The 15,492-nt window shown below is 41.0% G+C and overlaps 1 pseudogene; it reads right to left on the minus strand.

Moving 5' to 3' along the window:
* Positions 1-401: 401 nt before the first annotated feature.
* Positions 402-3,294, minus strand: LOC129648676 (thymidylate synthase-like; annotated as a pseudogene).
* Between the last annotated feature and the right edge of the window lie 12,198 nt (positions 3,295-15,492).

The following is a 15,492-nucleotide window of genomic DNA, read 5'->3' on the forward strand; positions in this document are numbered from 1 at the left end:
TCATTTATTTCATTTTCTTGCCTTACTTCACTGACTTAGATCTCCCATTGCATCTCACTTTATCTTCTTTGCTTTTTAATGATTGTTTCATTATTTTCAACTTCTTTGTCTCTCTGTTCCATATTCTTGCTGACTTCTTCAGGATTATAGTCTATTTCATAAATGCTCTTTCAGTGGGTCTAGCCACACAATAAACTTGTTTACTGAGTTTTAAATTTTAATTATGAGATTTTTAATTTCTAAGGATTCTATTAAAATTTTTTCTGAAGTCTTTCTCTGAATGCAGAACGTTTCTTTATTACAGCAAGATATAAAACAAATAAACATTAAGTGTTCATAACCACACTAGCCATTATTATGACTGATGGTATTATTCAGCTTGCTCAAATTTGGGGGAATAGCTATATAACACTCTTGAAATTCACTGACCATGTGGTGATGTTGAGGGGCACACTGAGGCCCTGTCTCCTGACCTCTGGTACAGCCAGCAGGTCAGCTCACAGTTCCCACATAGAAAGGCAAAGGGTATGGCACAGAGGCAGGGTCAGAGGTGGGTTATGAGAGGAAGATCTTTTGGATTCCAAGCGGACAGGATGATTCTTCTGTTTTCAGGGCTGGTTTTGATTGTGTCAGTCACCTTCGAAGTTGATTATTCCTTGATCTGAATAATCTGAATCCACTTCTTTGTATGTGAAAGTGAAGTCGCTCAGTCATGTCTGACTCTTTGAGACCCCATGGACTGTAGCCTACCAGGCTCCTCCGTCTATGGGATTTTCCAGGCAAGAATACTGGAGTGGGTTGCTATTTCCTTTTCCAGGAGATCTTCCCAACCCAGGGATTGAACCCGGGTCTCCCGCATTGTAGGCAGATGCTTTACCGCCTGAGCCACCAGGGAAGTCCTTTGTATATGGAGCCCCCAAAGCCTCCATGAAATCTGTAAACTGGGCCTTCACCCCCTTCTTTTCTGGTGAAGAGTTCCAGGCTGTCCAAGAAATCTCAGGACCCATGGGAATCCTAGATTTTCACCCTGCTTGGAAGGCATCTCCTTAATGTTTGTGGATCCCTTGATTGATAAACCACAACGCCTTGCAAACACCCTTTCAGAAAACACGTTTGAGTGTCAGCAGGGGAAATTCACCTCTCAGTCTGTAGCACACTTGTGTTAGGAATACTGACAATGAGCCGGTGAGGGTGTGGTCTTTCTTTGGAAGTCACAACAAAGGACATGATAAATCTATCAGTTCAGTTCAGTTCAGTCACTCAGTCGTGTCTGAATCTTTGTGACCCCATTGACTGCAGCACACCAAGCCTCCCTGTCCATCACTGACTCCCAGAGTTCACCCAAACTCACGTCCATTGAGTCGGTGATGCCATCTAACCATCTCATCCTCTGTCAGCCCCTTCTCCTCCTGCCTTCAATCTTTCCCAGCATCAGGGTCTTTTCCGATGAGTCAGTTCTTCGCATCAGGTGGCCAAAGTATTGGAGTTTCAGCTTCAGCATCAGTCCTTCCAATGAATATTCAGGACTCATCTCCTTTAGGATGGACTGGTTGGATCTCCTTGCAGTCCAAGGGACTCTCAAGAGTCTTCTCTAACAACCATAGTTCAAAAGCATCAATTCTTTGGTGCTCAGCTTTTTTTATAGTCCAGTTCTCACATCCATACATGACTACTGGAAAAACTAAAGCTTTGATTAGATGGACATTTGTTGGCAAAGTAATGTGTCTTCTTTTTAATATGCTATCTAGGTTGGTGATAACTTTTCTTCCAGGGAGCAAATGTCTTTTAATTTCATGGCTGCAGTCACCATATGCAGTGATTTTTGGAGCCCCTCAAAATAAAGTCTCTCACTGTTTCTATTGTTTTCCCATCTATTTGCCAAAGCAAAACCAACACTCAGTTGTGGATGTGACTGGTGACGGACGTGAAGTCCGATGCTATAAACAGCAATATTGCATAGGAACCTCTGAAATGTTAGGTACGTGAATCAAGGCAAATTGGAAGTGGTCAAACAGGAGATGGCAAGAATGAACATCGACATTTTAGGAATCAGTGAAATAAAATGGACTGGAATGGGTGAATTTAACTCAGATGACCTTTATATCTACTACTGTAGGCAAAAATCCCTTAGAAGAAATGGAGTGTCCATCATAGTGAACAAAAGAGTTCAAAATGCAGTACTTAGGTCCAATCTCAAAAATGACAGAATGATCTCTGTTCGTTTCCAAAGCAAACCATTCAATATCACAGTAATCCAAGTCTATATCCCAACCAGTAATGCTGAAGAAGCTGAAGTTGAACATTTCTATGAAGACCTACAAGACCTTCTAGAACTAACACCCAAAAAAGATGTCTTTTTCATTATAGGGGACTGGAATGCAAAAGCAGGAAGTCAAAAATACCTGGAGTAACAGGCAAATTTGGCCTTGGAGTACAAAATGAAGCAGGGCAAAGGCTAGTAGAGTTCTGCCAAGAGAACACACTGGTCATAGCAAACACCCTCTTCCAACAACACAAGAGAAGACTCTACACATGGACATCATCAGATGGTCAACACTGAAATCAGATTGATTATGTTCTTTGCAGCCAAAGATGGAGAAGCTCTACACAGTCAGCAAAAACACGGCCGGGAACTGACTGTGGCTCAGATCATGAACTCCTTATTGCCAAATTCAGACTTAAATTGAAGAAAGTAGGGAAAACCACTAGACCATCCAGGTATTCAATCAGGTATCTATCCCTGGTACTTAAGCTCCCCGTGGGGCAGCAGCCACTGCAGACCGGGAGCCTGGGGGATGGCTGACTGCGGGTAAGGTGGCCCTGCCCCTTCCTGTCCCTCTTTTCCTGCCATAGCTCCAGGGACTCCACTTCTTCCTGTGAGTACTGAAGTCTTTTTCTTCTTAGTTGTAGTTTCAACCCTCCCTTTTAAATTTTTAAACAAAAGTAAACATACTTGTAGGTTTCTTCCTATATTTGAAGTTTACAAGTTAATTTATGTCGTCTGCTGTTTCTGCAGCCTTTCACAGTGAGTTAAATGCTTCCCTGGTTTGGGATTTGTGACTCTGATTTCCTATTTTTATCCATGAGAATTTTTCAGGCCTACATTGAAGGTGGGTTCTTTTAGGGTTTTCATTCGTTTCTGCTAGATGTCCGGGGCATTACCAATGTGAGATCACTTTATTCTGAAGTATCTGTTTAAGTTTTCTCACTCCAAGGTATTATTTGTTTGGGCTACAAGGTTTAGAAAGAATCAGCTTGTGTTAAGAATTCTCAAGGGAGATTCACCCCCTCCATGCCTACCCCCAAACTAGTGACAGCATGTAGGGCAGGCAGGCAATTTTATTTGCTGCCTCCTTGAACTGGGGCTGGCTGATTTCTACTTCACTCTGACATTGTGAGTGTGGCCTTTTGTGATTCACGTTATGAAGGGGGGGGAAATCTTTTATAGAGCCTCCCACTTTAGACTGACCCTTATGATCTTTAAGGTCAGAAAATGAAGTTTAAGGACTCTGGGGTTTGGCAAATGCCGTCAGAGTAAATGTCAATTTTGGGGCTCTGCTTCTCTGTGTTTCCCGTTTCTCTTGATTTTTGGGTTTTGAGGACTCTTTGTTTTCTTGATGAGCCCATACTTGCATTAAAAAAAAGATATTTTCAGTATTCCATCCAGAGTTTTTAATTGCTATGGAGTAGCATTCTTGGCAGAGGCAAGCTGGGGTGCTTCCCCTTACGTAGGTTAGCCTTAGGAGACGAGAATTCCTTCCTTCTGGCCCTGGCCCTGAGTTGTTTTCCTTGACAACTTGACAAATCTCAGTGTAACATCTGCATCTCCTCTGTGAACATGCATATGATCTCCTCTGATTATGAACTTTTTTCAATGACTTTTAAGTATTTTTAAAATTTTGCCATATGCCTGAGTGAAATTGACCTTACTCAGAACTACAGCAGAATGTGTAAATGGTTTCTCTTTGGGGCTACTTTAAATATACTGTCTTAAATGGAAATTTCCCAGTGAAACTTGTTTATGAACAGAAATCAGTGTTGAGAAATGATGGCATATGAAACAAAATCTGGAGGAAATGTCTTGCTTATTTCTACTATGAAGAGTAGTACCCTTGATTATAATATAGATTTACCTCTATCTACTTATCTTTTTGCATAGGATGAATATACTCATCATTGTAGAAAGAGATATTCCCCACTTGTTTCAATCCTTGACCTAACCGTTCTGGCAACTGTCTGCCTTCCTGGTTGGACTGGACAGGGACTGAGAAGAATAAGAGAGTTTGAAGGGCTTTCAAATGTCTTGAAAGATCTTAGGAATAATAATGTCATGTGGGAGGACTGAACTCAGTTCTCAGGTCCAGTGCTGGGGAATGATGATGACGCGTGGTTACCCTAGACCTGAATGTGATGAACAGGGATGTAGCAGCTTAGATCTATCTCAGTAGACATTTCAGAAAGTTTCTTTCCTTTTTTTTTTTCAGATTTAAAAGCCAAAACGATATAAATTGGGGAAATTTTCTCCCTCAAGAACAGACCAAGCCTATTGTAAATGGTGGATTATATCTAAGCAATTTGTTTAATATTGTCATTATTTATATAACAGTTGTGACTTGCAAGATCTTCCATCTTCATTGCTGCATGTGGGATCTTTTAGTTGCAGAAAGCAGGATCTAGTTTCCTGACCAGGGATTGAACTCAGTCCCCTGGCATTGGGAGCTTGGAGTCTTTGGCGATTAGACCAGCAGAGAAGTCCTGGCTCCTATTAATTCTCAATGTAAATTATTGAGGTTGCTTCAGGTTGTGTATGTGAATGCATATATAACAAGTCTGCTACCTAGGAACCTTCAAGTTGCGAACTTTCAAAGGTGGGAAATGTGCATCTGGTTTCAGCAAGGAACCAGAACCTATGCCATCAATGTCAGGCATGAGTGAAATTGAAGCTTGCCTTCCATCTCCTACTGCTGATGATCCTTTGGCTCTACCATCTCCCACTTCCTCTCCCTCCTCTAGTCAGTAACTCTTCTTGTCTGTTCACTTGATGCCAACTCCTGTACTACTGTTGTACTGTATTATTATGCTTTTCAAGGTATTGTACTGAAAGATTAAGCCAATTTGCTTTATTTTTTTTTAATGTATTATTTGTGTGAAAAGTATTATGAACCTATTACAGTACAGTACTATATACCCAGTTGTGTAGTTGGGTACCTAGGCTACCTTTGTTGGACTTGTCAGTCAACTGAACAAATGGAACATGGTATCAGAATGGAATGCATTTGTATGGAGGGGACTTTCTGTATTAGATATGCATGTGTGTGTGTGTTGCTTTGGGATGGTATCCATTCCGCCCTCCTATATTTCTATCTTAATCTCTATTACAACCAGCAAGACAGATCACCCGGAACCAGTTTCCATTAGTCTTCCTCTGATTCTTTCATTTCATTCAAAAAATATTTGAGTGTCTCCGTGGAGCCCAGTGCTGTGCCATTCAGATTTACTTAGGTCAATAAGTATCGTACAATCTATATTTGCTAGATACTGCCTGGATGAATAACATACCCTCCTTGGACTAAAGAAAATCAGTTTTGTTAGATAGAAAAATGTAAATTTTAGGAAAAGTCATTTGGCAGCTTAGTATTTACACAAAAATATAGGTTCTCTAACTTGCTGCTTGTGAAAACCTTATCGTGTGTAACTAGGAATTCTCTTTAATCCAAATGAACTAGGAAACTGTTACTTGTTTGCATTCTCTTTATTTTACCTCTTTCTGAAACACTGTAAGGTATAATGTCTCCTTTCCTTTTAGTATTTAGCAAATAAGATGTATGATTTCCAGTATACATAAATGACCCATGCCAAAAACAAAGGAATTTTACCTTGTGTCTTATAGTGGGGAATGTTGCAGGTGGTGATATTTTCCAAGATCCTATAAGGATTTGACAGGACACAAAGGAACAATGCCCAGGTATTGATTGGACACCAAACAAAGCTAGTGGAGGTGGTGGTATTCCATCTGAGTTATTTAAAATCCTAAAAGATGATGGTGTTAAAGTGCTGCACTCAATATGCCAGCAAATTTGGAAAACTCAGCAATGGCCACAGGACTGGAATGGGTCAGTTTTCATTCTAATCCCAAAGAAAGGCAATGCCAAAAAAATATTTAAACTATATAATTGCACTCATTTAACATTGTAGCAAGGCAGTGCTCAGAATTCTTCAAGCTGGGCTTCAGCAGTATGTGAACCGAGAACTTGTAGATGTACAAGTTGGATTTAGAAAAGGCAGAGGAACCAGAGGCCAAATTGCCAACATCCTCTGGATCATAGAAAAAGCAAGGAAATTCCAGAAAATCATCTATTTCTGGTTCATTGACAATGCTAAAGCCTTTGACTCTGTGGATTGCAACAAACTGGAAATTTCTTTTCTTTTTTTTTTGAAAGTTCTTAGGACAGAAGAACCCCCACCGACTTGTGTAACAGCTATTGGGGCTCAGCAGATAGCACCTTTGGGACATACTGAGGAGCAGCCTCTCCAGACTCCCTCAATTGTGCCCCTGCCACCCGCCTGTTTGTGGGAGGTTCGAGGAAACAATAAATGAGAGATTGTAAAGGTCCCTCCAGTCATAGGAGCGAGGACCTCTTACCTTAACTGGAGGTCTTCTGGAATCTGAGACTGGGCCGTGTGAGCTTTCTGCTGAGTTCATTTTACGCTGTCCCGGTTTCCAGCACGATGGGCCTTCCCCTGTGCTGGGTTTCTTCACCTTCTGCTTCTAGCGTGGGAGCTTCGCTGAGTTGGAGTCCTGTTGTGCTTGGCCTCTTTCACGTAGAGGTTGTTTCAGCCAGGTTAAACCCGAGTCATGGCACCATAGATGTCACGCGAGTGTATGTTCCTCGGTTCTTTGTCTCGTCACAACAAAGATTTGGAGCGACGGACATTAAAGCCCTCGGTGCATCACAGCTCTTGGGTCTTGGACAAACCGTGCTACAGCTCTTAGGCAAATCAGTGTTACAGCTCTATTTTATTTATAAGATAGCAGGAGAATCCAAGACTCAAAGAGAAGAGAGTGGAGGACTGCGTGGGGAGGGAGAAAGAGAGAGAGAGAGAAAGAGAGAGAGAGAGCGCACATGCACGCGGGAGAGCGAGTCCCTGAAAGTTCTTAAAGAGATGGGACTACCACCTTACCTGCCTCCTGAGAAATCTGTATGCAGGTCAAGTGCAATAGTCAGAACCAGACATGGAACAATGGACTAGTTCCAAATTGGGAAAGGAGTACATCAAGGCTGTATATTGTCACCTTGCTTATTTAACTTATATGCAGAGTACATCATGTGAAATGCCAGGTTGGATGACTCACAAACTAGAATCAAGATTGCCAGAAGAAATATCAACAACCTCAGATATGCAGATGATACCACTCTAATGGTAGAAAGCAAAGAGGAACTAAAGAGTCTCTTGATGAGGGTGAAAGAGGAGAGTGAAAAAGCTGGCTTAAAACTCAACATTCAAAAAATGAAGATCATGACATCCAGTCCCATCATTTCATGGTGAGCAGAAGGGGAAAAGGTGGAAACAGTGGCAGATGTTATTTTTTTGGCTCCAGTGCTGAAGCTCCAATATGCTGGCCACCTGAAGTGAGGAGCCGACTCACTGGAAAAGACCCTGATGCTGGGAAAGATTGAGGGCAGGAGAAGAAGGGGGTAACAGGATGAAATGGCATCACTTACTCAATAGACATGAGTTTGAGCAAACTCTTGGAGATAGTGAAGAACAGGGAAGCCTGGCATGCTGCAGTCTGTGAGGTCACAGAGAGTCAGATATGACTTAGTGCCTGAACAACAGCAATGGGCTGGATAACTTGGATTTGCTTTCAACATAGAAAATTACCATCAATAAAAAATAAGTGGGGAAAAGTAAACTATAAAAAGTTTGTTTTTCTTTTTTTAGGACTGTAGTGTTCTTATTTTCAAAGATGCTTAGAAATGTGAATGAGGCAACATGATACTGCTTGCAAGAGATTTTAAGTTAACCTGCTGGAATGATTGAGATAGAACTATGAGTAGTTTATCACTTGTTTGTTTAAAAAACAGGCTGCTTTTAGATAATAATAGTAGTAGTAATAATAAGTTGTACCACCGAGTGTTTAGTGTGTGCCAGGAATTTTTCTAAGTATGTTGTTAGCTCTAATCTTCATGACAATCTATTATGAAGTGTGTATTATTATAATCTACATTTTACAGATAAGAAAATGGAGGCACAGTAAGGTTCAGTAATTTGTCCAGATCACAACCGTGGTGAGACAAGATTCAAACCCAGAGGATTGACTCTGAAGTCCATGGTTCTAGGCTTTACTATCCCCAGTTTGCCTTTTTTTTTTTCTTTTTGTGAGAGGCCTTTAAGAAACAATTTTTTAAAAAAACTTTGGCTGCACTGGGTCTTGGTTGCGACATGCAGCATTTTTGATCTTTGTTGCGGCACTCATTCTCTTAGTTGTGGCATGTGGGATCTGGTTTCCTGACTAGGGATCAGATCTGGGTTCCCAATGTTGGGAGCTCAGAGTCTTAGTCCCCGGACACCACGCAAGTCCTAGTTTGCCTTTTAATGACAACAGTATGAACATTTGTACTGTCCATCTTGTTTTCCACTCATTCTCCATAATATTTTAAATCTATTAATTAACTTAGAAAATCTTATTTTTTTCTAAAAGATTTTGAAAATGCAACCTAAGACATTGCTCAATATATTAAAAGTTAAGATTAGTGGAGTCCACATTTACAGATTGCAAGATGGGATATTTTTATTGGTGGTGGTTTACATTTTGAAATAGTTATACTGTATGCTGTTCTCAGTGGCTCAGTCGTGTCTGACTCTTTGTGACAGCCTGTAGCCCTCCAGGCTTCTCTGTTCATGGGATTTCCCGGGCAGGAATACTGGGGTGGGTTGCCATTTCCTCCTCCAAGGGATCTTCCTGACCCAGGGATCGAACCCTTGTCTCTTGTGCCTCCTGCATTGGCAGGCAGATTCTTTACCACTGAGCCACCTGGGAAGCCCAGTTATACTGTATGCATATATTTAAAAAAGTATTATTAAAAAAGTAGAGATAGAGAGAGAAAACCTCACATGCACATAAAACTCCACAGTGATGAAATGGACAATTCACAAGAATGCCTACTCTTCTAAGGGAATGGACTATTTTCTTGTAGTCTTTGAATGTTCACACTGATATTTAAAGCAATGTATCCTTATTAACCCCTTCTATTGAATGGTGGTCTACAATTATGCTTCTGTTGTGCTTCTGTCCTCCCTTGGGAAGCAAAAGATGACAGATTCAGCATAAAGCTGGACGTCACTGTATAAGTAAGTAGCCTGACTGCTGTGCACATCAGGATACCTTTCATGATACACAGAGGTAACACAATGGAAATCACAGTTTAGAAATCCAATTTATCTTGCTGTGAATAGAATTGCCTTCAATCCTGATGACAATTAGTTTTGTTCCATAACACTGTGATAGGAATGTGACATTGAAAAACTACTTGCTATCTATGAAAGCTTTCGTCTACCGTGAGTTCATGCCACAGAGGGAAAAATGTTAATTCTACTTAAGTGAGAAAACATAAAAGAGTTTTTCACAAAGAGCGGCCACAAGGTCAGAGTATGACTGCTGAGGTAATGAAGAGAAGGCATCCCTGAAACTTTTAGTTGCTTATACAGTCTATTAAAGTTGCAAAATTCTGCTGATTCTTTTTTCTCAAAACCACTGGGGTTGCAGCTCAGTCACATTATGGATTAAGAGGGGAGTGATGCCAGCCTTTAATGTTTCCTGGTACTGCAGTGAGCCTGCCGCTGATGCTCTTGGCTGGCCTTGGCTTTCCTCTTTGGTTCCAGCATCCTTTTCCTTTTCATCCGACTTTGCTGGTAAGTCTGTTCAGTACTTATGATAATGTTTTGAAAAACCCCAAATTGCACCTTTAGATTTACTGTGAGAATAAAAAGCCCCCTGGTACAGCATACTCTGGGAAAAAAAAAAGCCTGAAATATGGTTAACATTTTTCTACCCATCTGTTGGAAAGCACACATCAAAAGAAAATCTGTAGTTTGATAAGATTGGAATCAGACATCTTGCAGCTCAACGGTGTGTGTGTTTATTGATCACTGCAGGAGTGAAGACAGACCTGGAGCAAGGCAGACTTGAGTGGGAATCCAAGTGCCACCATTTACCAGCCTATTTGGGCAAATATTTCTGAATGAGAATTTCTTCATTGGTAAATGGGGAATAATAGCTATCTCCTGTGGTTACTGTGGAGTTAAACGTTTTGTACATAAAAGTGAAAGTGAAAGTCGTCCAGTCATGTCTGACCCTTTGTGACCCCATGGACAATACAGTCCATGGAATTCTCTAGGCCAGAATACTAGAGTGGGTAGCCTTACCTTTCTCCAGGGGATCTTCCAAATCCAGGGACTGAACCCAGGTCTCCTGTATTGCAGGTGGATTCTTCAGCAGCTGAGTCACAAGGGAAGCCCAAGAATACTAGAGCCTATCCTTTCTCCAGTGGATCTTCCTTACCCAGGAATCCAACCGGAGTCTCCTGCATTGTACCTAGGGCGCTAGTATATGCTAAGTGTTAATTGCTGGCTATTATGAGGCTATGTGACTTAGTTCCCACCTTAAGAAGATTGTTCTGGAAGGAGAGAGAAAGCATGTATGTAAATGCTTCAAAGCAGAGGGATAAAGGTTGTGAAGGAGCCTCAAAATGTCTTGATACTGGTGTTATGGTGAGAGCCTAGTGGCTGGGATAGGCACCAACCTCTTAACTTGTTGCCCTAAACTCTCTTGCTCCCTCCCTTCTACTCTTCATAAAACAGTCATTGTTTCCTTTCTTAAATGCAAATAGGATCACACTTGAAATCCTCCCATGGTTTCACATTCTCTTTGGGAGAAAGTATTCAGTATATGAATGCCTGAATGCCTGCTTAATTCTCCAACTTCATTTCCTTCCCTTTACCTTTCTCATTTCCAAACATATATTTCATGTGCTTGTTTTTTTTTTCAATTGCTTAGTCGTGTCCGACTCTTTGTGACCCCATGAATTTGTAGCACGCCAGGCTTCTCTGTCCTTCACCATCTCCTGGAACTTGCTCAAACTCATGTCCATTGAGTCAGTGATGCCATCCAACCATTTCATCCTCTGTGGTCCCCTTCTCCTCCCGCCTTCAATCTTTCCCAGCATCAGGGTCTTTTTTGATGCATCAGGTGGCCAAAGTATCAGAGCTTCAGCTTCAGCATCAGTCCTTCCAATGAATATTCAGGATTGATTTCCTTTAGAATTGACTGGTTGGATCTCCTTTAGGTCCAAGGGACTCTCAAGAGTCTTCTCCAACACCACAGTTCAAAAGCATCAATTCTTTGGCACTCAGCCTTCTTTTTTTGGTCCAAATCTCACATCCATACATAACTAGTGGAAAAACTATAGCTTTGACTAATGGACCTTGTCAACAGAGTAATGTCTCTGCTTTTTAATATGCTGTCTAGGTTGATCATAGCTTTTCTTCCAAGTAGCAAGTGTCTTTTAATTTCATGGCTGCAGTCATCATCTGTAGTGATTTTGGAGCCTGAAAAAGAAACTCTGTCACTGTTTCCATTCTTTCCCCATCTATTTGCCATGAAGTGGTGAGACTGGATGCTATGATCTTAGTTTTCTGAATGTTGAGCTTTAGGCCAGCTTTTCACTCTCCTCTTTAACTTTCATCAAGAGGCTCTTTAGTTCTTCTTCACTTTCTGCCCTAAGGGTGGTGTCATCTGCATATCTGAGGTTATTAATATTTCTCCCGGCAATCTTGATTCCAGTTCATGCTTCATCCAGCCCAGCATTTCTCATGATGTACTCTGCATATAAGTTAAATAAGTAGGGTGACAATATACAGCCTTGACGTACTCCTTTTCCTATTTGGAACCAGTCTGTTGTTCCATGTCCAGTTTAACAGTTGCTTCCTGACCTGCATACAGATTTCTCAGGAGGCATGAAAGGGGGTCTGGTAGTCCCATCTCTTTCAGAATTTTCCACAGTTTGTTGTGACCCACACAGTCAAAGGCTTTGGCATAGTCAATAAAGCAGAAATAGATGTTTTTCTGGAACTCTCTTGCTTTTTCCATGATCCAATGGATGTTGGCAATTTGATCTCTGGTTCCTCTGCCTTTTCTAAATCCAGCTTGAACATCTGGAAGCTCATGGGTCACATATTGCTGAAGCCTGGCTTGGAGAATTTTGAGCATTACCCTACTAGCATGTGAGATGAGTGAAATTGTGCAGTACTTTGGCATTGCCTTTCTTAGGGCTTGGAATGAAAACTGACTTTTCTAGTCCTGTGGCCACTGCTGAGTTTTCCAAATTTGCTGGCATATTGAGTGCAGCACTTTCACAGCATCATTCTTCAGGATTTGAAATAGCTCCACTGGAATTCCATCACCTCCACTAGCTTTGTTCGTAGTGATGCTTCAAGGCCCACTTGACTTCACATTCCAGGATGTCTGGCTCTAGGTGAATGATCCTACCATCGTGATTATCTGGGTCATAAAACTCTTGTTTGTATAGTTCTTCTGTGTATTCTTGCCATCTCTTCTTAATATCTTCTGCTACTGTTAGTTCCATACCATTTCTGTCCTTTATTGAGCCCGTCTGCATGAAATGTTCCTTTGGTATCTCTAATTTTCTTGAAGTGATCTCTAGTCTTTCCCTTTCTGTTGTTTTCCTCTTTCTTTGCATTGATCACTGAGGAAGGCTTTCTAATTTCTCTTTGCTGTTCTTTGGAACTCTGCATTCAGATGGGTATATCTTTCCTTTTCTCCTTTGCTTCTCTTCTTTTCTCAGCTATTTATAAGGCCTCCCCAGACAACCATTTTGCCTTTTTGCATTTCTTTTTCTTGGGGATGGTCTCAATTCCTGTTTCCTGTACAATGTGATGAACCTCCATCCATAGTTCTTCAGGCACTCTGTCAGATCTAGTCCCTTAAATTTATTTCTCACTTCCACTGTATAATCATAAGGGATTTGATTTAGGTCATACCTGAATGGCCTAGTGGTTTTCCCTACTTTCGTAAATTTCAGTCTGAATTTGGCAATAAGGAGTTTATGGTCTGAGCCACAGTCAGATCCTGGTCTTGTTTTTGCTAACTGTATAGAGCTTCTCCATCTTTGGCTGCAAAAAATATAATCAACCTGATTTTGGTGTTGACCATCTGGTGATGTCCATGTGTAGAGTCTTCTCTTGTGTTGTTGGAATAAGGTGTTTGCTATGATGGGTGCATTCTCTTGGCAAAATTTTATTAGCCTTTGCCCTGCTTCATTCTGTACTCCAAGGCCAAATTGCCTATTACTCCAGGTATTTCTTAACTTCCTACTTTTGCATTCCAGTTCCCTATAATGAAAAGGACATCTTTTTTTGGGGTGTTAATTCTAGAAGGTCTTGTAAGTCTTCATAGAACCGTTCAACTTCAGCTTCTTCATCATTACTGGTTGGGGCATAGTCTTGGATTACTGTGATATTGAATGGTTTACCTTGGAAATGAACAGAGATAATTTTGTCCTTTTTAAGATTGCATCCAAGTACTACATTTCAGACTCTTTTGTGTACTATGATGGCTACTCCATTTTTTCTAACCGATTTTTGTCCACAATAATAGATATAATTGTCATCTGAGTTAAATTCACCCATTCCAGCCCATTTTAGTTTGCTGATTCCTAAAATGTCGATGTTCACTCTTGCCATCTCCTGTTTGATCACTTCCAGTTTGCCTTGATTCATGGACCTAACATTCCAGGTTCCTATGCAATATTGTTCTTTACAGCATCGGAGCTTGCTTCTATCACCAGTCACATCCACAACTGATTGTTGTTCTTACTTTGGATCCATCTCTTTATTCTTTCTGGAGTTATTTCTCCACTGATCTCCAGTCACATATTGGGCACCTACTGACCTGAGGAGTTCATCTTTCAGTGTCCTATCTTTTTGCCTTTTCATACTGTTCATGGGGTCCTCAAGGCAAGAATACTGAAGTGGTTTGCCATTCCCTTTTCCAGTGGGCCACATTTTGTCAGAACTCTCCAACATAACCCATACATCTTGGGTGGCCCTACACGGCATGGCTCATAGTTTCATTGAGTTAGACAAAGCTGTGGTCCATGTGATTAGTTCTTAGGATATATTTCATTAAAAAAGTGACCAAATACTGTGTTTGAAAACCTTTTTAATTATTTATTTTCTTTGTATGGTAAATTATCTTTTGTAATGACTTATACACCACTACTAATGAGTCTTCATTATTCTTAAATTCTAATAGACTTAGTTCCTGGCGGGAGGGGCACTGGAGATTAGAGTTACATTCTAAATCAGTTAGAGCAGCAAAAAAGCAGAGAAAAATCTGTTATGTAAATATGTAGTCACACAACAGATTCAATCTTACTGAGCCTTGTTAGGGAGTGGAGAACAGCAGATGTAGAATTTTCCTGCAAACGTGAATTATTTGACTTCCTGGTTAATATCAGACTCTGCAGCTTTCTTTTTTTTTTATTAGAAATTTATTTATTTTAATTGGAGGCTAATTACTTTGCAATATTGTATTGGTTTTTCCATACATCAACATGAACCTGCCACGGGTGTACACGTGTTCCCCATCCTGAACCCCCCTCCCACCTCCCTCCCCATACCATCCCTCTGGGTCATCCCAGTGCACCAGCCCCGAGCATCCTGTATCATGCATCGAACCTGGACTGGCGATTCATTTCACATATATTAAACATGTTTCAATGCTATTCTCCCAAATCATCCCACCCTCACCCTCTCCCACAGAGTCCAAAAGTGCAGCTTTCTTAATAACATAGCAAACTATGGATAATACCAGGTTTCCTTTCACCTACTTGGTTTCCAGTTTATGTTGGTGTAAGCATGTACTGGATAAAAGGTTGGGAATGCAGTCAGGTTAGAAGCAAGGTAGGCAGTTGTCAGTTCACTAGTGTTGAAAGTGGGGATGAAGAAGATGCTTGCTGATCTTGCTGCTTCAGTGACGTACCCTTTGAGTACCACTAGAGTAGGAACAGTGAGAGAGAAGACAGGCTAATTTTAGGGAAAAAGAGATGGAAAGAAAGGAAGGAGGGGTAGGAAGATAAAACTTACAATAGTTCTTCCCCACTGTACCAGGCACTGGCTAGACAAGTCAAGGAAATGGCAGTATGCTTGCCTGGAGAATCCCATGGACAGAGGAGCCTGGCAGGCTACAGTCCATAGGGTTGCAGAGAGTCGGACACAACTGAGCAACTAACACACTTTCAGAACTCACATCACTTTAACACTATCTCTTTAAAATGTGCTGGAGGGTATGAGTTGCCAATGCCATATTAGCAAAGGGTTTTAGTGTCTTCTTGGGTCTGGTATAACATAGTGATCTTTTGAATTAAACATTTTCTTAGACTAGATGTATACTTTGGGTTGAGGCTAAGA

The sequence above is a fragment of the Bubalus kerabau genome, chromosome 1 (genome assembly GCF_029407905.1).
Source record: "Bubalus kerabau isolate K-KA32 ecotype Philippines breed swamp buffalo chromosome 1, PCC_UOA_SB_1v2, whole genome shotgun sequence".
Lineage (NCBI taxonomy): Eukaryota > Metazoa > Chordata > Mammalia > Artiodactyla > Bovidae > Bubalus > Bubalus kerabau.